Raw genomic sequence first — 21250 nt, 5'->3', positions numbered from 1 at the left:
CAACCAGTGTTGATGCAAACGGAGAGTGCCCTGAGGTGTGAAGCTTGCCTCGTTCCCATTCTTAGCATTGAGCTTTTCCTGTCCTCTCTGGCTATGATGGTTGATTTGGGTCATGCTAACATTGGTTGGTGTGAGTGTGCTGTGCTCTAATCATTGGTAAGAGGGGACCCTTTCATCTAAGGTCTCCCACATTGTGAGAATGTTGCATTAAACCAAGTAGAACAAGATTCTGTATTGCAGGACTTCTCCCAGTCTTTCTTGGCTGAGTGCTGTGTGATGACCCAGAGCAGTGTGGGACGAGACATTGAGGAATTTGACCACAGACCCCTTTTCTGCTATCCATGGGGTACTTCCTTCCACTGTTCACAGAACATTCTTTGGGGAAAGTGCCACATCCAGAAATGAAGGTACACCTCACCCTAGTCATGTTGGCTGGTTCTCAGGTAGCTTTGACACTAGGAAACCTGAAAGAACATCAACTACGGACACCCAAAACCTCTTTGGGTTGGCTGGCGCTCAGTAGCTAGACTCTGGGAGATTCCAGAGGAAAGGGTATCTTCCTCAAATGACTGGACGTTCTCAAAGCAGTGGGCACAAATCTTCAGAACTGACCTACCTGTGCATTTTGGTGGCCACAGGGATGGTGTGGCTGGAAAACAAGGGCTTGGGGGGTCCCTGCAGGGGAAGTGACCACCCTCACTCTCCTCCTCAGAAACTCAAGAAGAGAGGTGAAGTGGAGAGAGTGAAGAGAGAGGAAGGGAAGCAGAAGTTTCCATTTGTACCCAATGGTTTTGTTTTTTTTTTTTATCTGTTTGCAAATGTTCAGTGCAATGGTTTGAAACCCAGCCGTGTAGCTGCTGCCGCCCACACAGAGCTGCCGTGGCGCTCAGCTCCAGCAGGAAAACCATCTCACCAGCGTCGGCCATTACCCCCGAACCCACACCAGGGCAGGCTGCTCACCTACCCCCCGGTGTCCCCCTGCCGCCCCCCAGCGCCCCGGCACCCCCGACACCCACCACCCTCCACACACACGGTTCTTCTTTTTTTAAACCTCCAGCACTCTGTTTTCTCTAGAGGAGGCATAAAGAGAAGGCAGAGATGGGACGAGCAGGGAGAGCACTCCTGCCTCATCGGAGCCACCGGCTTTCGGGAGAGAGCAGCAGCCCCCCCTGCTTGTGGACTGACCACTGAAAGGTGAGAGAGGACTTTGTGATTTCTTTGTGCACCTGGAGGTCTGGGATGCAAGGCCAGGTGAAGGGGTCTTGACCACTGAGCCTGGTTTGCTGCCTCCGAGTGAGTCTATGAGGCAAGCGTGGTGGATGCCCCCTCCCGACACTCGCCCTTGTCTCTGACACAAGCCCCCATGCAGGGCCCGCAGAGCTTCCCACCCGGGGGCGTCCAAACCCCCTCCACCTTCCAGCACAGCCCCCGACACCCAAGTGGGATGGAGGTGTGACCCCGCCTTCGGTTGGACCTGTTGATTCCCAACCAAGGCTGCTGGCTCTTCCTCTCTGGAGTGTGTGGTGACCCACGCCGTGGGGGCCATATGGAATGCTTCTCCATCCAAGGGGCTTTGGGAAACCTGTTTCCCTAGTGGCCCCAAGCCCGGTAATCAGAAGCAATCAGACCCAGCTGTCCAGCTAATCTGTATGAAATAGGCTTCCTTCCTTGTAGAAATCAACAAAGTTTAAAATAGAAGGGACTGTAATCGGAAACGAAGCTATAGAGCTCTCTGTGTGATGCCACGGGCAGAGACATCCGCATGGAAAATATTAAGTACAGATGACATGGCTTACAACCCTGGGAGTCAGGAAAGAAGTGATTTCCTTGCTTATTAAGCATGTTTATGGGTCGGAGGGTAGCTGAGTAGGGACATCACTTCCGGAAGGTTGAAACCTTTCAACAAGAAGGACAGAAAGAAAAGGAAGAACAACAAAGATGGAGAGAAAGGAAAAAGGCCATAACGTAACGTTCATGTAGAAGAGAAGCAGAGAAAAAGGCTCCGAGTTCTGTGCAGTCGGGGGATGAATCAGTTGGCAAAGATCTATTTTTAGTTTCCAAGATCTGCTGCTACATTTTGCCTGGCATTAATTAATGTCACAGGCATGTTCCACACACGGTTCTGAAGGGCCCTAGCATGTCACCAAAACTGGAGGTGTCCGTCCTGAGCACAGGCATTCCCTGGCCCTTCGGGTCTGGTCTCTGATACAAACACGTGTCCAGGCTGTTCTGCCCTCTGACCTTGTCCTCTCCGGGTGTATCCGTTAATCTCCTGGCTCCAGCCCTTGGATGTCTGGCCACTGGCCAAGGGAGAATTGCAATTGTTATGCTTTGTTTTTCAAAAAGGAGAGGCTGTATAAGCTGAAATTTGAAGAAAAAAAAAAGACATCAGATCATGGCTTGGAATTAAAAAAATAATTAAAAAAAAAGGTTTTGGGGGCAACTCTACCACTGCTAGGAAGAAGAATGAGGTCCCCAATCTCCAATCTCCAAACGAGGTTGACTTTGACAAAGTAGATTTCATAACCAGGGAGCATCTTCCAACATAGCTTAGACAAAGAGCAATAGGCTGTTAGCAGGAACTAACTATGTGACTGGGTTGGGTGGATGTTGGCTGAAACTGTGTGTGGGGCACCCCCAAAACCTGTTCTTATTCAGAGATTAGGCGGTCAGTCTGAAAAGCAATGTCCAAGAAAGAGGGATCCTAAGGAAGGTGCTTTGTTCTGAGGTAAGGACAGAGGGTAGTGGCTAGCTTGAGCAGAGAGGAGGTCAAAAGCCAAGTGGAAGTTCCACACTGGGGCCACTGCTTTGTGCACTTGCATGAGTGTCAGGCCAGTGGCACCATTAGAGGTGACCTCCATACACTAAGATCATTTAAAATAGTCTCCGACTATTCTAGAATTACCTGAAGCCACGAGGGTCCCTGGTTCAGTGCCACCGTCAAGGGCTGACCACAGTCTCATTAGTTCATATGTCACCTCTGGTTGGCCCCTTCGACACGCGGCCTGGACAGGGTCCTGCTCTTCAGAGTGGGCTGGGAGAGTTCCCGCAGAGTCTTGAACCCTTTGTTGGGTACAGAGGAGCTCTGATGACCATTGGCAGAGTTGATTTTCAGGTCCTTGAGAAGAATTAACTCCACAAATTTAAAAAGTTCTTGAAAATAAGGAACAGAACAGAGGCTGTGACCCAGGCAGGGCACTGACCTTGGGTCTCAGGTCACAAAGTGATTCGAGCCTAGCACTCAGATAGCTCGATCTGGGGTCCTGAGCCCACCCATCTCAGACCATGTATCTGAGGTGCACCTGCCCTTCTGACTGTCCCCAAGTGCCTTGGCCATGGCTCACAGTCTCCTTCACTGGGTGGCTTCAGCTGGTGAATGGGCACAGTGTGTGGGGGGTTCTGAAACAGGAGCACTGTGTCCACGAAGGGCAGGGCTGGTAGATGGGGGTCTCGCCCCCTTTTAGGCTGGTCACACCTGTGGCCACAGATGTGCAGGAGGGGTTCCCATCTTGGTAGACCACACAGGCAAATGGCTTTTAGGCCACTGTCTTTTGTTGGAGGTCTGATACCTGGAGGCCACTAGGAAGTCAACAGAATATCCGTCACTTTCCTCTGTGCCCCAAATCGAGACTCCCTTTTCTGCTTCCTGGTTTCTTTATGCACACGGGAGTCTGATGAACGGGACCTCAAAAAGGAAACTTAATCGCTGGGTCTGGTCTCTGTGGGAATTAATGTCCCCACAGAAGGTCATACTTGGCCTGCTGTGGCTGTGCAGGGTCTTGCCTCAAGTCCCTGCACTGTCTTTGCAAAAGTTCTTTGGGACTGCCCTCTCCATCACCACTGTAGAGAGCAGAAAATGGAGTCGTACACACTTTACTTTTTGTATTTTATCTTAAAAATACAAGTCTGTTGCATTATACTCCACAGTACGTCCACTGATCTTACTGTAAGACAAGATTTCCCTCTCAAAAAGCTCTCACGGGAAAGCAGTCCCCCCCTGGATTAAGTTCAGGTTCTCTGCTGGGGTCATCGGCTGCAGCACATCAATATTCAGAAGTACCTGTTCCCCCGAGTGCAGAGCCTGGCAAGGCAGGGCCCTGGAGTGCAGAGCGGATCATCCCCAGAGGTCTCTCACCCCACACCATCTAACACCCATGCCTGGTGCCCTCAGTATTGGTTCCAAATGAGTGGCAGAGCTGGGACTTGAACCCAGGTGCCCAGCTCTGTCCAGCCTCACAGGCCCCCAGTGCAGGCAAAGAATCTGGCAAGGCCCGTTTGCCCCAGTGCACTCTGGGAAGGGTCCCAGTGGACCTGTTATGGCAGGAAGTTGGGCGGTGGGCTGGTGCAGGCCCTCAGGCCGTGGGGCCAAGGCTCTCCAGGTAGACCCTGGCTCCAGCCCCAGGACTGCAGCCGCCTGGCCCACGGGCCCCCCTGTGTGCTCGCCTCTTCCTCTGCGACCCACCGTGAGCCTCACATCCTGAAAGGAACCCTAGAAACGAGCTCTGTTGATGAAAACACACATACCCTTCACCACAGGAAGCGTGGCCTCACGTTCGCAGCGATAACACTGCTCCTCACAGAGACCGGAGGGGAACAGATTTGAGATCTTTAACTAAATTAGGAAACACATGTTCTCTCTGGTCTCCCTCTCCCTCTTTCTCCCCTTGGCAATTTTCAATGTACCTCGCAGGGACCCCCACCCTCCCTTCCTACCCTGGACTGGGAAGTGGACGTGTAGGTAGCAGAGACGTGCCCTGTGAGCGGAGGTACACTCTGCGAGAAAACAGGATGTGCGTGATAACAGAAGCCTCCGGGCCTTGGGTCCAGGTAGTGTGGTTGGACGTGCTCTGGGACTCCCAGTTAGAACTGGACTTTCAGGTAAACAGCGGACACCTTCTCACTGTGGGAGGACTGCACAGGACAGACTTCCCCTGAAAGTTCACTGTTCCCTTGAAATTCACATCCAGCCCTGCGTCCTATAGTTTTATATACTTGCTGCCACTAGTTACCAGAGCACAGGGGACCTTCCCTGTGAGCCTCAAGCAACATCGGGGCATAGTGCTAGGGAGAATTTCTCTGTCCAGCCTTGCTTCCTGTCCTCTGATAGGAATAAACAGCCTATTGTGTGCCAGCAACTGCTCAGCTCTGGGCATGGGCTGGGTTTTGAGCATGAGAAGCTCTCTTTGGGTCTGCCCAGTAGAGGTGTGTTGTTGTTTGTAGTCGAGGGGGAGAAACAGGCCCGGGAGGTCCCTGTGAGTCTCCGAAGCTCCACCATCTCTGGGCCTGTCTCCTGGCAGAGTATTGCTGGTGGTGGGTGGGGATGCAGCGTGAGCTCGGAGGAGCAGTAATAACAGGTTAGCTTGGAAGTGCTCTGCGCAGAGATGGGAAGGGCTGTGTCAACACATGCAAATTATATGCAAATACACTTGGCCTCCTGGCAAGCTCCCTTACCTGGATGAGAGACCCAGGAGCACAGCTTCCAGCCCAGCCGTCCATGGGCTTCCTGCAGGGGCAGGGGAGGAGGCAGGGAGAGAAGCTGAGGGATGCTGGCCCCGGAGGCCCACGTTTCCCCGTGCACGTGGGCTGGGGCAAATGCACACACGTGTGTTCTCTCGGTGTGGATGTGGAGGTGGATGCAGGAGGCTGTGGGGCGTGTTGATGTGTGCGTGACCTGCCACTGCGATCTGTGTATTCCCAGCAAGCCACAGGGTTTCTGTCTCCTGGGATAACCCCTCCTGAGCTTTTGGCATCTCTCTCTGAAGAGAAGGAAGCATCCCTTTTTCTGGGCATCCTCCTGATGAGATGCCCCAGGACAGGAGAACTTTGTGAATAATCCTGCCACAATAAAGGCCTTGTCAGCAGTGGTTGGGTGTTTAAGCACCTTGTACTTAATTCTTCAAGTGCGGGGTTTGTGTTTCCCAGACTTCATGGTTGAATATGCTGAGGTTTGGAAGGTGAAGGCCCTTCCCCTTGACTAGTGAGACTCAGAGCCAAGACGTGTTCCTAGCTGCCACTAACTCCTCGCTCTTCGGTTTGGTCAGTAGATTCAGCGGGAAGGGGAAGGATGAGGTAGGATAGCATGAAGACCCTGTCCTGGGCCTGGGATTCCTAAAATGGGAGAACTATTTTGAAAAGTCCTCTATGGAGATTTGTAGCAGTTGCAACTGAGAGAGTTCGGGATTTGGCCTATGGGAGTTAGCTGGCCTCCAGCATTGGTGCTGAGGTATAGGGAGATATTCTCCATGCCAGGGGACACTTTGGAGAGGAGCTGCCTTGCCTTCCCTCTTTCACATGCTGCTAAAGGACAGCATGGTTCCCTGGTAGAACATGCTGGCGGGGCAAGGTGATCTCCTGTTGAGTGATCTCCTGGTGGTCACCTCCACCAGCTTCTTTCCTCGTCTGTTAAATGCGGTATTTGAAAGGTGTCTTTCTCTTACATGGCTTGGAGGTCTCACTGGCCAACAAGTATGATAATTATTTGTATAATAATAATAATAATAATAATAATAATGGTGTTAGCTCTCAGCTTTGATAATCTTACAGTTCAGTGAATCAAGCTAAATCCATTCTAGTGAGGAAGGTAAAGATTCACTCAGAAAGTGTAGCAGAGACTGTGATGCTAGGGTTCAGGACAAGGGGAGATCATGTCTAGCTGGGAAGTGCACCCTGAGGCCTTTGCTGAGGAGGCAATCTTTGGGATCCACTTTGATGGATGGGTAGGCTTTGGATATATGGATCAAGGAAGGAAGGAAATGCCACGCTGAACAGCCCACAGATTCTCCTTCATGCCATGTTTATACCATGAAGGAGAATCTATGGGCTGTTCAGTTTGACTGGGAGGTCCATTCACCATCCATCCACCCACCCACCTATTCATTCATTCATCCATCCACCCATCTACCCACCCATCCATCTATCCATCCACCCATCCATCCATGCACACTTGAGCATGGATGTGAGGCATAGAACAAGACAGAAAGGCTCCTGACCTTATGTAAACTGCATCATTAAACAACATTAAATAAGCAATGCTGTATCTGATAGTTTACTCATGATTGTGGTGGGCTGGTGGGTTTCTGAGCTGGTCAGGGCATGGTGTCTAGAAGCTTCCCTGAGGAAGTTTCATTAAGAGGTAATGAGAATGCAAAGAGCACTTAGGGCTATGAGTGTGGCTCTCTGGGGACCCTGACATGCACAGGAGTTCAAGGACCTAAAAGGCCAGTGCGCGACTGGGCTGTGTGTGACAAGAAGTGGCTGGGAGGTAGAGTGAGGTTGGTGCACATGAGACCAGTGTGGCCAGGGGACATTACTTTATCTCAAGAGTAGCGGGTTGCTGGAAGGCTTTAACCAGAGGGGGGACGTGTGCATGTAATCTTGTGTTTGAAAATGTCCCTCTGGCAATGGTAGAAATGGCTTTGCTTAGGGCATGGGTTAAAGTAGGTAACTGCGGCCTGTACACTTTGACCTAAATCCTACTTGGCTACCAGCACTGTCCTCAGCACAACACTCTCAGGGCCTCACTGGTGTCTTGTTTAGACCCTGTTCCTGAGGTCAACATCCCGCTTGGCTTTCCACCACCCTTGCTTCAGAGAACATGTGCACTGGCTCCCGCCCCTGGGCTCTGAGTTCTTTCCATCAGAGCCAAATCCTGAGGAACTGGGCCCAAAGAGAACAGGAAGGAGTCAACAAGATATTAAGCATGCTTAAGACACACTGCCTGTCTTTTGAGAAGGTCAGGGCCTGATTTCTGTTTGGCCCTCCTCACTGGGCTGGGCGCATCCTCATGGGGTGGATCCCTGGGGAGCCGAGGGCTTGGCAGGAGCAGTGGATTGCTTCACTGAGCAGCAAGTGCCAAGGCATACAAGGTGAAGTGCTTAATTGTGCTGGACTCTGCCCAGGCAGCCTGGGCCTCCCGCAGCCAAGACCTGATTGCGAGGCTGGAGAGCATGTTTGACTGTCCCAAGGGCCACCAGCACCCGCTAGGAAGGGTGAGACAGTGGGGCAGGGGGCATCAGGAGGAACCCCAGAAGGTCAAAGACAGGGCGGATGAGGCTTTGGCCTTGTGGTCTTGAGAGAGAACCACTGCCCCACTACTTCTTCTACAATAGTAGACTCTTTCTTTGAAAAAGCCGCAAACGATTTTTGTTCTCCCAGCAGAGAAGAGATCTCTTTTGGTAATTGCTTACCAAGTACTTACTCAGAGCCAGGCTAAGAAAGTTAGATTTTGTCTCCTTTGTCAGAGAATACATAGTCTGGTGGGAGAGACTGACATGTAAACCAGTCAGGACAATACACTGTCCTAAGGGCCCCAGTGGTGGAGCATGGGGCTTTGGGACCTGAGAGGTGTCTGTGGTTCCCAACACCTGGAGGCTGGGTCATACCCTATAGAGGGTGGAACATTTGAGTAAGGCCTGGGTCTGTTTTTCCCACTTCAGGGCTGGGGAAACAGATGCATCCAGAGCCTGGCACTTCTCCAAGGATGCACACACTGTGTCTCCATGCAGCTTGGTAAGCCCCTAGAATGCATACGTAGCCTTTTGGGAACTGGGACTCACATGGCCCAGTCTCTGAGCAGTTTTCTGTACATTAGATTTGAAGCAGTGAACAGAACGCCATTTGATAACTCAAGTACTTGACTTGCTTGTATTTCTTGAGCTCTATGAAGAAGCATGATCCACATCAAATATTCCTTAGAGTCTCTTAATCTTAATTTCTTCTTTCTTTCTCCACCCCCTTTTCTCTCTTCTCATAGAATTATGTGGAAAGTTCTTTGGTTATGACCCCTGGATTTCTCTCATGCACTGCCCCACCTCTGTGTCAGGTCCCATGCACTTGGAATCTGATTTCAGTTACTTGTCCCCGGCATCCCATCTGGCTTCCCTGTTTGCGCTGTCCTCTTTGCTGTGGCCCTACAGACCCACTGACCTTGTGGCCAGTGAGCGCCTGAGACCTCTGTTCTCACTGCTCCGTCCACCTCTCCCCTCTGCCCTCAGACATCCCCATGCTGGGTCTTCCTGGTCTGCCAGGGTGGAGAAGGTGCCCTCTCAGCCCCCTGCTCAGTGCTTGTCACTGTCTAATTTTCCTCTTGTGCCATCTTTATATAAAATGGAGGGAGTGTCAGCCTAGGAGGGCAGTGACCTCATCATCCCCTTCCTCTTGGTCCTGTGGCCTCAAGCAGAGCAGGGACCTGGGTTGGTAGTTCATCATTATTTGTCCAACTAGTAACTGTTGGACGCAGTTTCCCTGACACCTGGGAGGGATTGTGACTTCTGTCACTATTTTTTTTTTTTGCTTAGAATCTGCCTGTTTGGCTTTTGTCATTGTTTTTCTCTCCAATTATCTTGATTATGCGTTACACAAAGGATGATAGAACAGTCTGTAAAGACAAAATCCTCTCAGAGGAAGGAAGCAACGGATTGGATAGAGCTGGGCCGTTTCGTCTGCCGGGAGAGTGGGCGAGGCCAGGCACATGATGCTCTGCTGCTCTCGTCCACGTGCACCTGTGCACATGTGTCCGCGTTTGCTTGCCTCTGCTTGGAACGTGGTGCTGTGAAAGCAGCAGCTGCACCTTGGTGTTCTGGTGGTGGGTCGGTTCCCATCTCGCCCACGAGCTGGTCAGCTTTCCCTGCTCCATAGTCTTCAGAACAAGGAGTGGCAAACTGGTTTTAGCTCAGGTGCTAAGCCTCCTAGGGAATGATGGCCCTGGAGGCCACGGGTGAGGCAGGTCTTGGATGAGCAACTGTGGGAAGAGGACTGTGGCCAAGCAGCCATGTCCACCCTGAGTGTGGGAGGAGGGAGGGCACCGCGGTGCACCTGGCTTTGCTCAATTCGATGATCCCTGAAGCACCCTTGGCTGGGATTTCAGGAGTGTCTCCACCTCTGGACACTGTTAAGAGATAAGCTGGGGACCCCGAGGGAAGAGGAGAATTCTCCCCATCAGGAAGTCTTCATTCAGGGTCTAGCCTTAGAAGACTCGATAGGGAAGCCCCTGCCTGGTGGTGTGAGGTGGATAGACCTGGAGGGTGTGCAGATAAACTTCATCCTTTCCTTGGTGCCAAAGACTTAAATCCTAGCACTGAAAATGGAGTCCTGTGAGAAGTTGTACATATGTAACTGTGAGCAGTTCCATCAAGGCCATGGGCATCCCCGTCACCCTGTTAACCCCAGCATCCTTTATTAAGATGTGTGGTAAGAACATTTTACATGAGATCTGCTCTCCCAGAAGACTTTAAGTGGTCTACACTACGGCCAGCTCCTGGTATTTGCCACATAGTAGGTCTCCAGAGCTAATTCGTCTTGAGTCCTGAGATTCTGTGCCTTTGACCACCACCCGCTTGCTCCTTGCACCCCTCAACTCCTGGCCAACACCAGGTTCCTCCCTGCCATCTTGGATTCCACAGGCAACTGAGACCTTCTGAGTCCAGCTTACCTCACCTAGCACGACACTCTCGGGGTCCAGCTATGCTGCTGAGAAGGCAGGTTTCCTTATGTTTTTTAAAAAGTTGAATAAATACTTCAATGAAGTAGTTTTCAAAGAGAGGGAAAAAAATAATAAAAATAAAAACAAGTGTTGTTGGGAGTGGGAACTGGTGTCCTTGCGCTCAAGGAAAAGTAGGACGTAGCTGGCTCTCTCCTTAGGGTGTGGGTGGGATTCGGAACTCTGCTCTTGGAGGCTTATTATTGGAGCTCTGCCTATTTCCAAGAAGAATTTGAGAGGACTTATGGAAGAAAGTACCCAGAGGACAGACAGCTGGAAATGAAGCTAGGCTGAGAGTCAGAGGACATGCAGAAGAAGAGCAAAGCTCAGGAAGGGCCAGGGTCTTGGGCCAGCACTTGGATTCGAGGAACAGCCATCATTCGGGTTCACAAGGACAAAAGCATCCTTGGCTCAGGAAGGCAGCTGGCAGAGGCTAATATACAAATCTGTGTTTTAGTCTGTTTATTGAAATATTGAAAACATATTGTTTTCCTGAATAAAAATACATCTAATGGTTGCGGCCGATGTGCCAGCCCCGCAAGTTTTGGGTGGGGCAGGCTTTTCACTTACTGTGTTGTTCCCCATCAGGTCTAGATTTTTTTTTTTCTTTTTAAAATTTTTTTTTTTAAACAGAGAGAGAGAGGAGAGAGAGAGAGAGAGAGAGAGAGAGAGAGAGAGAGAGAGAGAGAGAGAGAATTTTTTTTAAAATTTATTTTTCAGCTTTCGGTGGACACAACATCTTTATTTTATTTTTATGTGGTGCTGAGGATCAAACCCAGCGCCCCGCACATGCCAGGCGAGCATGTTACCACTTGAGCCACATCCCCAGCCCAAGATTTTTTTTTCCTTAAAAAAAAAAAAAAGAATTGCTTTAACTATTCTGGGTCTCTTATTTTTCCAAGTAAATTTCGTGATTGCTTTTTCTATTTCTATGAAGAATGTCACTGGGATTCTAATAGGAATTGCATTAAATCTGTATAACTCTTTTGGTAGTATGGCCATTGTGACAATGTTATTTCTGTCTGTCCAGGAGCAAGGGAGATCTTTCCATCTTGTGAGGTTTCTTCAATTTCTCTCTTTAGTGTTCTGTAGTTTTCATTGTAGAGGTCTTTCACCTCTTTTGTTAGATTGATTCCCATGTATTTTATTTTTTTTTTTGAGACTGTTATGAATGGAGTAATTTTCCTAATTTCTCTTTCAGTGGATTTATTGCTGATGTATAGGAACGTGTTTGATTTATGGGTGTTGATTTTATGTCCTGGTACTTTGCTGAATTCATTTATTAGTTCTAGAAATTTTCTGGTGGATTTTTTTGGATCTACTAGATACAGAATCATGTCATCAGCAAATAGGGATACTATGAGTTCTTCTTTACCTATTTGTATCCCTTTAATTTCTTTCTTTTGTCTAATTGCTCTGGCTAGAGTTTCAAGGATGATGTTGAATAAATGTTGTGAAAGAGGACTACCAGACCTTAAACTATACTACAGAGCTATAGTAACAAAAAATGGCATGGTATTGGCACCAAAATAGACTTATAGACCAATGGAACAGAATAGAGGACACAGAGACAAACCCACATAAATATAGTTATCTCATACTAGACAAGGTTGCCAAAAACATTCACTGGAATGTTAAAAAGATAGCCTATTCAACAAATGGTGCTGGCAAAACTGGAAATTCATATGTAGCAAAATGAAATTAAACCTCTATTTCTCACCCTGCACAAAAATTAACTCAAAGTGGTTCAAAGACTTAGGCACTAGAACAGAGACCCTGTGCCTAATAGAAGAAAAAATAGGCCCAAATCTTCACCATGTGAGCCTAGGATCTGACTTTCTTAAGAAAACCCCTAAAGCACAAGAAGTAAAATCAAGAATCGATAAATGGGATCGATTCAAATTAGAAAGCTTCTCAGCAAAGGAAACAATTAATAATGTGAGGAGAGAGCCTATAGATTAGGAGAAAATCTTTACCACATGCACCTCCAATAAAGCATTAATCTCTAGAATATATAAAGAACTCAAAAAACTTAACACCAAATAATAATAATAATAATAATAATAATAACAACAACAACAACAACCCAATCAATAAATGGGCTAAGGAACTGAACAGACACTTCATAGAAGAAGAAATACAATTAATCAACAAATATATGAAAAAGCGTTCAACATCTCTAGCAATTAGACAAATGCAAATCAAAACTCCTTTAAGATTTCATCTCACTCCTGTCAGAATGGCAATCATCAAGAATACAGTAGGCAACGATAAATGTTGGTGAAGATGTGGGGGAAAAGGCACACTCGTACACTGCTGGTGGGACTGCAAATTGGTGCATCAACTATGGAAAGCAGTGCGGAGATTCCTCAGAAAACTTGGAATGGAACCACCATTTGACCCAGGTATCCCTCAGTAGATGAAGGGATAAAGAAAATGTGGTATATATACTCAATGGAATATTACTCAGCTTTAAAAGGAGAGTAAAATTATGGCATTTGCCAGTAAATAGTTGGAATTGGAGAATATCATGATAAGGGAAATAAGCCCATCCCACAGAACCATAGATAAAATATTTTCCCTAATATGCAGATGTTAATTCACAATAAGGCAGGGGTGGGTATGGGTGGGTGGGTACTAGGGAAGAATAGTGTTACCTTAGATTAGGTAGAGGGAAGTGATGGGAGAGGAGGGAAGGGGATGTAGGGATAGGAAAGACAGTAGAATGAAACAGACATTATTACTGTATGTATGTATGTGACTATATGACCAATGTGATTCTGCAACATGTACACTCAGAAAAATGAGAAATTATATCCCACCTATGTATGATATATCAAAGTACATAAATGCATTCTACTGTCACATGTAACTAATTAAAACAAATTAAAAAATTAAAAAAAAAAGAAAGAAAACAAACTCCTTACTTAGGGAACTTCTGGGGGAGGAGATAGGGGAGCCAGCCTTGGTCATTATAGTTAAAATACGACTTGTTCCTTCTGGACTGAAGAATGGACCTACAGAGCAGCGGGCGGCAGCAACAAGCTCAGGCCAGGTGGCAGCAAGGGCTTTGGTTTTAACTCTGGGGTTAAAGGTCGTGTGGTCATGAGCTCAGGAGCAACATCGTGTGTCCACTTTAGGGACACATAATGCCTGGCCTGCCACTGGCTTTCCCGGGGTCACCTGGGCACTGTCAGCACAGGGTGTGCTGTGAGAGCTGGACCCACAGCGGTCACTCAGGAATGCATTGAAGGGAGCCCTTCCCAGAGCGGAAAGACTGTCAGGCACAAGAAACCCCATCCATTCCCAAGAGTGCCGCAGCCAGGCCTGCTGCCCCCCACAGCCGGCTTGATAGAGCCAGCTCTGTGGCCCTGACGTGACAGGAACTGATCCAAAAGGGCCCTGGGGTATTTATTTCCCAAATGGCCTTTGATGTTTTGGGAGAGGAGTGGAGGCAGCAGGGCAAAGAAGGTGAGAGTGGTCAGCTTGGGGGACACTGTCTTGCAGTCGCAAGGACAGCGTCTTGGCAGAGTCCTGTCCGTCCTGTGCCCACTGAGCCACTGGTAAAGGCCACAGGGAGCACCGTTACTCAGCTTCCTCCCTCAGCTGTCCCCAGAGGGGGGTCTGGGCCAGGAACCCAGCCCAAACGCAGCCTGCAGCCTGTCCCATTGCTTAACCTGTCGAAAAATTCAGAGTGCAATCTGGTCCCGAGACTGGTGGGCAAACCCCAGGAGGGCTTTTGTGTTATTGTTTCCTTTTCACTTTTTACCTTCTTTCTTTAACTTGAAGAGGCACTGGGTTTTGTTTTGTTTTATTTATTTATTTTTTTTGGTCCTCCTTTTGGTCAACTTTATTTTGGAATTCTTTTAGATTTACAGAAAAGCTGCAAAGTGTGTGAGGAGCTCCCACATCCCTTTCACCCCCTGACCCTCGAGGGGCATCTGTCATGGCTGAGAAGTGTATGGGTCAGCGGCCGCCAGGCTGGAGCGTGTCTCTGTCTTTCATGCATGCTGCCCTTCTCTAGGAGGCAAGCTGGGCTCACTGATGCCTTTTGATATAGCTTTTTAAAAGAAGTGCAATACTTACCGAGGTATTTTAATGGATACCACAAAAATATATTATTATCATATCAACTAGTACTACAGCTTGGGGCAAATTAAACGATAAAAGCAAGTCAATTCGAAGGAAAGTGTCATAAATATGAATGGAGATGGCACACAGCTGGGCTAAGAGCAAAGCCACAGGGAGCGGAGGGCTCACTTATCACCCCCGCCCCCCCACAAGTTAGAAGCAAAGTCCTGGGGGTGTGTAGGGATGGGGACGTACAGCCCAGGACCCCTTATGCCCCTATAGTGACCCTCTTTTGGCCTGGGAGCTTGAGGGTAAGGCAGGAGGTGGAGAGGAGAGAAACCTCAGTGGGAATGAAGTTTCCATTTCAATTATTCAGCTGATCCTTGACCCCCATTACCATAGACAAATCAAAAAGTGGCTGGATGCACGAAGCTTTAAGTAAAAACAAGCATCAGTTAAGTGGCCCGAAGGATGGGAAGTGCAGCCAGATAATCGCAGGGGTGCTCATCCAGTTCCACATTTCCATATGCACAGAAGGAGAAGGACAGCCTCTGTCGAGTGCTCCTTCCTGAAGGGGCTCAACAGGTACAATGCCGTTTTTCCTCATGCAGGAGTGATGGGGAGCCTCTTCTGACAATGGAGGGACCTGTGCAGAGGCCATTAGGGGAACCAGACCCCCAGAGGGAACCAGCTGAAGGTGAAGCTGAGTGAGTGTACGTGTGCAGGCAGACCAGCACTCCTCCGTGGAGTGTAGACCAGGGCCTGGAGCCTTCCTGGCCTCCCTCCACGGGCAGGCAGGTTCCACCTGTTGTGTAGGTTGCAAGGCTCCCCAGGCTGGGTCAGTGAAGGCAGGGGTCTGGCCAGGGCTGACTGTGCCTGGCAGAGGTGAGGGGGTGCAGTGCACACGGGTGTGTGTTGGGCAGAGACAGGCGCTCACGCTGCTGGTGAGAGGGTAAAGGGCAAGGGCAGGGATCCAGAAGCAGAACCATATGTTGAGCATGGGAACAATGGTTATCTGTCGTGAGAGACTTGGGAGGTCTCAATTCCTCTAATTGTGGCTGTGGCCCCTAGGCTCATGCTGAAATGAACAAGGACATTCATCCTCCTCCACCCTGCTCATTTATTTATCACATATTTTGAGACCAGTCTCTGGGGAGAGCATGGTCAGCAGCAGGCTGTGGCGACAGGGCTGAGCCCTGGAGGAGCCATGGAGATGTGTCTGACCGTTGTCACCCACGTGGCTGCCCAGGCAGCAAGAGGTGATACACAGTTCCCTGCTTGCATGTGAGGCTGTGCTGGGCCCTTGTCCCAGCTGTCCTTTCAAACATGCCAGGTGACTCCGTTTGGCAAGGCTCTGCTGGTGACTTTCTGCCCCCTGGTTGCACATGTGGCACTGGGGAAGGTCCTGGGACCGAGCCCTGAACTCCCCCCAAAGACAAGGGAGTATCCTGCATCTGCCTGCTGGCTTCCTGCCAGCACGTGGTGTGAGGCCGCGAGGCTTCTGTGGCCTGTCTGAGTGTGCCTTCTTCCCACCCGTGTGCTTCCCAACAGGGTCTGGTGTCCTCTCTTGTTTGGCTGCTTGTCCACTTAGCTGCATCAGAGTTTTGTCTTAAAGAGCAGCTTCACAGACTGCAATTTGCCAAAGAGCCTTGCTCTTGGCAAGAAAGTTATTTATCTTTTTTTGTTTGTTTGTTTCCTTAGAAAAAGAGGCCTGAGAAAGCGAATTGATTCTTTGAAAGTAATTTTTCTTTTTTTTTGGTGACTGTGGCCTGACGTTCCACTCTCTGGCTATCTGTTGCATTCTGTGTCGGTCAAACTGCATCGTGGTGCTTAGAGACATCGAGGGTACATTTGTTTAATACTCAGCCACAACTCACAAGACCATTCGAAAGTGCACCATGTGAGAGTGCAGTCAGTGGTTAGCGCGGCCACACATCCTCATGGTGATCTGCTCCAGAGCCCTTTCAAGAGTCCGGAGGAAACATGTGCCCTCCAGCACATGCTTCGGCTTGCCCCACCCCCCCCAATGCCCAGACCCTGGCAACCACTGCTCTATCTTCTGTTGTTACAGATCTGCCTCTTGTGACATTTCATCGAAATAGAATTACAAGGTATGACTCTGGTGTCACTTTCTCAAGGTTTCCCTGTTATTGCCTCAAGATTGTCCCCCTCTTATTGCCTCAAGATTGTCCTGCCTACCGGAAGCCCACATTCTTCTTTTCTGGTCCATATTTGATACTTTGTTTTTAATCAGACCACTCCAAAGTCTTTGTTTATAAAGTAGCTTTGTACAGGAAACCTTTCCATTAATTCATTTCAATGAAGTACATTCCCAGTGAAACTTAGAAGGAGAGGCAAACGGAAGTCTTTTAAAGTTCTGGAGACAGATTCTTTCCTGAGGATGTCCTTGGTAAAGGCCAGGGAACAACTGGCCAGGTCCTGCGGGGAGTGGGCTTGGCAGCTGCTTGGGAGACCCTGTCCCCCCTTTCTGGTATCATCTCCCCTTTTCATAACTCTCTGACTCTGTCCTTCGCGTCTTCAGTCCTTCCAAGGTCAGCAAGTAGAGCCCAGCCAGCAGCAGAGGCAGAGACTCCCCTTGAGAGCACAATTAAAGGCAGAGGCTCATCCTTCAGATCATAACTCAGTACAAAGTTTTAAAATAGAAATCAATGCAAATAAATTTATATTGAGCACAACATCAAAATTATTAATAAAGTCAGCATCCCAGTGACCATGGCTGCTCCCCATCCCCTGCCTAGCCACCTGCAATGGAAATGCTCATTCTGGGCCCTTGGGAACCTCCAGAGTTACAGTGGAGGCTCTGCTAACCCCATCTCCAGGGAAATGCACACCCTGGCTCTCCTTCTTACTAACCTGTGCAGAACAGTCTCGTCTCTAATGCAATATTTTGTACACCTACCTTCCCGGGAAGCAGCCTCCATTCATAGGTTGTTAGATCAATAGCCACACTTCTAAAGATCTGAGCTGTGTCTGTACTTTTTTTTTTTTTTTAGGTCTCTGCTTCTCTTTCTTCCTGTTTTCTAAGGGTTGCTACTGTCACATAAAGTAACGTATAGACAATAATTGACTTCCTTTTTCTGAACCCGACAAGTTTCATCTCTGCTCGAGTCTCTTCCAGGTTACCCAAAATGGTGCTTTTCTCAGTTAAACATGGAGTTGACTCAAAGGACAAGCACTGGGAGGCCCTTCTCTTTTATTTTACTTTCTAAGGTGCTTGGAACCTCTCTGTGCTCTGAGATGCTGCCCATGGAGCAGGAACTGGTAGAGAACACCAGATACCTTCTCAGCAAAGAGGAGCAAGTCCCCTGCAGAGTGTGGCGAGGCGCCTGGAGCTCAGTTCTCCTCTGCGCAGCCAGCCTGGGGTCCTTTCTGGATCTGTGGATGTTGTCTCTAGACTGGGCCAGGCCGTCTGGGTCTGAACGGGTGTGTCTCTGGTTGGAAATGCACCTCTCTTTATGAAGGTAGGTGACTGCCCCAGGGCACAGATACAGAAGGGGCCAGTTATTTATTTATTTATTTTTAACCAACAAGCTCTTTTACCCTGTGTTCTTAATGATATATTTGTCTCCAAACCCACAGTTAAAAAGAAATGCTACGTGAAAACTGGGTCTGACCCAGTTCAGTAATTCTCCTGTGTGCCTACCACCACTGTTGTGTTTGTCAAAATATTTACTGCAATTTATAATGGCTGTCAGAAACCAGGCTCACAATCCATGTTCTGCTAAACTCGAATACATTTGTAAGGAAATTTAGTGCTTTATAAGCTGTATTTTTTTCCCCCAATGATGGACCTAATTACATTGAAGATGTGAATTGGTTAACAACATACATTATATTAGCACAAGAGTTTTAAACAGAGTATAATCTGACTATCAAGGTATTTGATAGACATGCTATTTATAGCAGCTGCGCCAATCAGTCACCCAAGGGTAGCATTTTTTAGTGAGATTTACAGGGGCCAAGGAACCATGTATTTATACACATATTTGGCTTCCCAGCCTCCAAAATAGCTGAGGGCTGGAGAGAATCTCAGATAAGCCATGGAAGCCAGGTTCTGAGTGGCAACATGTCTCTCCTTTCCCGTAGCAAATCTTTCTGTAAGAGTGACACCAGAGATCTTATCTGCTGAAATGCAGTGAGGACAGGATTCAACCTAGAGGACGATTACCATGGCTGGTGGGGAGACGAAGTGTCAGCATCAGGGCCGGTCTGAAGGAATGTGCCTGGAACCACCTACACTCTGTATTCAGGACCACAGGCTCATACCAACCGCAGACCCCAGAAGCCAAGCCATGAGGATGGGCTGGGAAACTGGGGATGGGGCCAGTCATGGGGGGGGGGTGCTCCACGTGAGCAGGGCAACCTGAAAGGACCGAATTGACTGCAGCACAGCTGCCTGGGGAAATGAGCTCACGGCGAGGGGCCAGGGGTCAGCAGCCAGAGAGACCTTTCTCCTGGCAGGCAGCGCAGCAGCATGTCCGCAGAGACCAAAGCTGGAAAAGGGGGTTGATGAGGGGGCAGACTCACGGGGAGCCCGCCCTGTGCCAATATTCACATCTGTGACTCTTCTGATCTTCAACAAAGGAACGAGAGCCCACTGTGAGAAAAGGGAAACAGCAGGGCGCATAGAAGTGACTTGTTCAAGGTCACAGGGGTTGTAGGTAGCCAAGGGGCAAAGGTGGGTCCTGTCTCCCAGGCCTGGGGCTCTACTTCCCTTGCTGTCCTTGCTAGGGTGGTGCGGCAGAGGGGCCAAACCATTCTGGAACTTCACACTGAGAAAATTCTGCAGCTGTAGCTTGGGCATGGGGTGGGGGCCCTGACCTGAGGGCTGGCTGGCCCCTGTGTGCTGGCTCCTCATGTGTGTCTCTTTAGCTGTGCCTTCTTTGTGATGACTTCTGGTTGGCAGCCGCTCTGAAGCGTTTCCATGTATGGTAGCAACACAAGCTGCCTTTGAACACAAGTGTATGTGGACAAAAAGTGAGTTGACACAAATGAAATGGGGTGGAGGAAAATGGCCTGTGAGAGCCGGTATTTCTTCCAGAGGGGCCAGGTGCCCATGGCCAGGGCAGGGTTTTAGGTCTTATGCATCAAATAACATTAACTCACACTGAGAATGTTGTTCTGATTCTGTTTGTTTATGATTTTTTTAAAAAATAGCCTCTTTGTTTTGAGATAATTGTAGATTCACATACAGGAGGAAGAAAAAAAGCAAAGTCCCCGTGTACGTTTTACACGATTTCCTTCCGTGATAGCATCTTCAAGTTGTAGTCTGATATTGACAGTGACTGAGTCAAGGTACAGAACATTTCCATCACTGCCAGGACCCCGGGGCCACACTGACTTTCTCCTGCTCTTCCCATCTATTCCCTCCCCCTAATCTGTGGCACAGGCAACAACTTACCCATCTGGTCTGCAGTTCTGGAATTGGTCATCTCAAGAGCATTGTTTCGTGCGCAGCCCTTGGGCATTGGCTTTTTTCACTGAGCATAATTCCTCTGGAAATTCATTCAAATCCATGTCAACAGCTTGTTCTTTTTTCACTGCTGAGTAGTATTTCACTGTAGGAAAGTTCTGTTGAAGGGCGTCTGGGTCGACTCCCACCTTGGACCATCATAAAGCCAGTGCTCTGAGCATTCACAAACAGGTGTTCCTGTGTCCATGTTTCCTTGGCTCTGGGGCGAATTTCCAGGAGCACTGATGTTGGGTGAAGGCGGGCTGCATGTTTACCTGCACCCTCTTGGGATGGCTGTGCTACTTTACTTCCTAGCAGGGACATACCCAGCACGTCCGCGTCCTCACCGGCATTCTTTATGGTTGCTTTCTGAAAGGAGCACAGAGATGTCTCGTCGTGGTTTTCAGTTGCATTTCCTTGGTAGATAACGATGGTGAACGTTTTTTGGTGGTGTGTCATTTGCCATCAGTTTATCTTCTCTGGTGATTTGTCTCTCATGTCTTTTGTTCATTTCCCAACTGGACTGTTATTGGATTTTTTTTTTTCACTCTTAGTCTTTACTCTTACTCAGTTCTTTCTACATTCTAGATGTGCGTCCTTTGACAGATCTGTTGCTGCAAATATCTTCTCCAGGTCTACGGCCAGTGTTCTCTAATTCTCTTATTACAAGCAGGGACTTTTACATAGTAAAAAGTTTTAATTTTAATGAGGTGAGACTTATCAATTTTTCTTGTGTGACTCGTGCAAGTCTAGAAACTCCTTCTCGTGTCCTAGATTCGGAGCATCTTCTCCTACGGGTTTCCCCTAAAGCTGTGTAGTTCTGCGTTTCATATTCAAGCCTGTTTTGCATCTGAGTTAACTTTTGTGCATGTGAGGTGTGAGGTTTAGGTGTCAACTCTCAGTTTTGCTTTTGGCAATGGAAGTCACTTGCCCCAGTGCCTTTGTTGAAAGGCTGCACTTTTGCTACAAAAATTGCTTTGAACCTTTGTCAAAAAGTCAGTTGGGCATATTTATGCAGCTCAATTTCTCTTTCATTATTATTATTCTTATTCTGCTCTGCTGATCTATTCCTATGTCCATTCCTCTGACAATACAGTCTTGATTACTGTAGCTCTATAATAAATTTCAAATCAGGTAGACTGGTTCTCCCACTTTATTATCCTTCTTCAAAATTGTTTGAGTTATTCTAGTTCCTTTCCCTTTCTATATAAATTTTAGCTTTTTAGAAA

The 21250-nt window shown here is 48.4% G+C and overlaps 1 protein-coding gene across 3 annotated transcripts in view; it reads left to right on the top strand.

The window, feature by feature from the left end:
• The first annotated feature begins 1010 nt into the window (after window positions 1–1010).
• Znf831 (zinc finger protein 831) overlaps window positions 1011–21250 on the top strand; it is a 100736-nt gene continuing 80496 nt past the window's right edge. The window contains exon 1 of one of the 3 annotated variants that reach the window (XM_046433443.2): window positions 1011–1194. The gene's annotated coding sequence lies outside the window, so the exon portion shown is untranslated. Of the gene's footprint in view, window positions 1195–17283; window positions 18031–21250 lie in introns of those variants that run through there. The other 2 variants (XM_046433444.2, XM_046433441.2) reach the window with 2 other exon arrangements.

This window comes from Marmota monax, unplaced genomic scaffold, assembly GCF_021218885.2.
Source record: "Marmota monax isolate L192 unplaced genomic scaffold, Marmota_monax_Labrador192_F-V1.1 WCK01_AAM20220418_F8-fsc00014, whole genome shotgun sequence".
Classification (NCBI taxonomy): domain Eukaryota; kingdom Metazoa; phylum Chordata; class Mammalia; order Rodentia; family Sciuridae; genus Marmota; species Marmota monax.
This window is presented reverse-complemented; position numbering and strand designations above follow the sequence as displayed.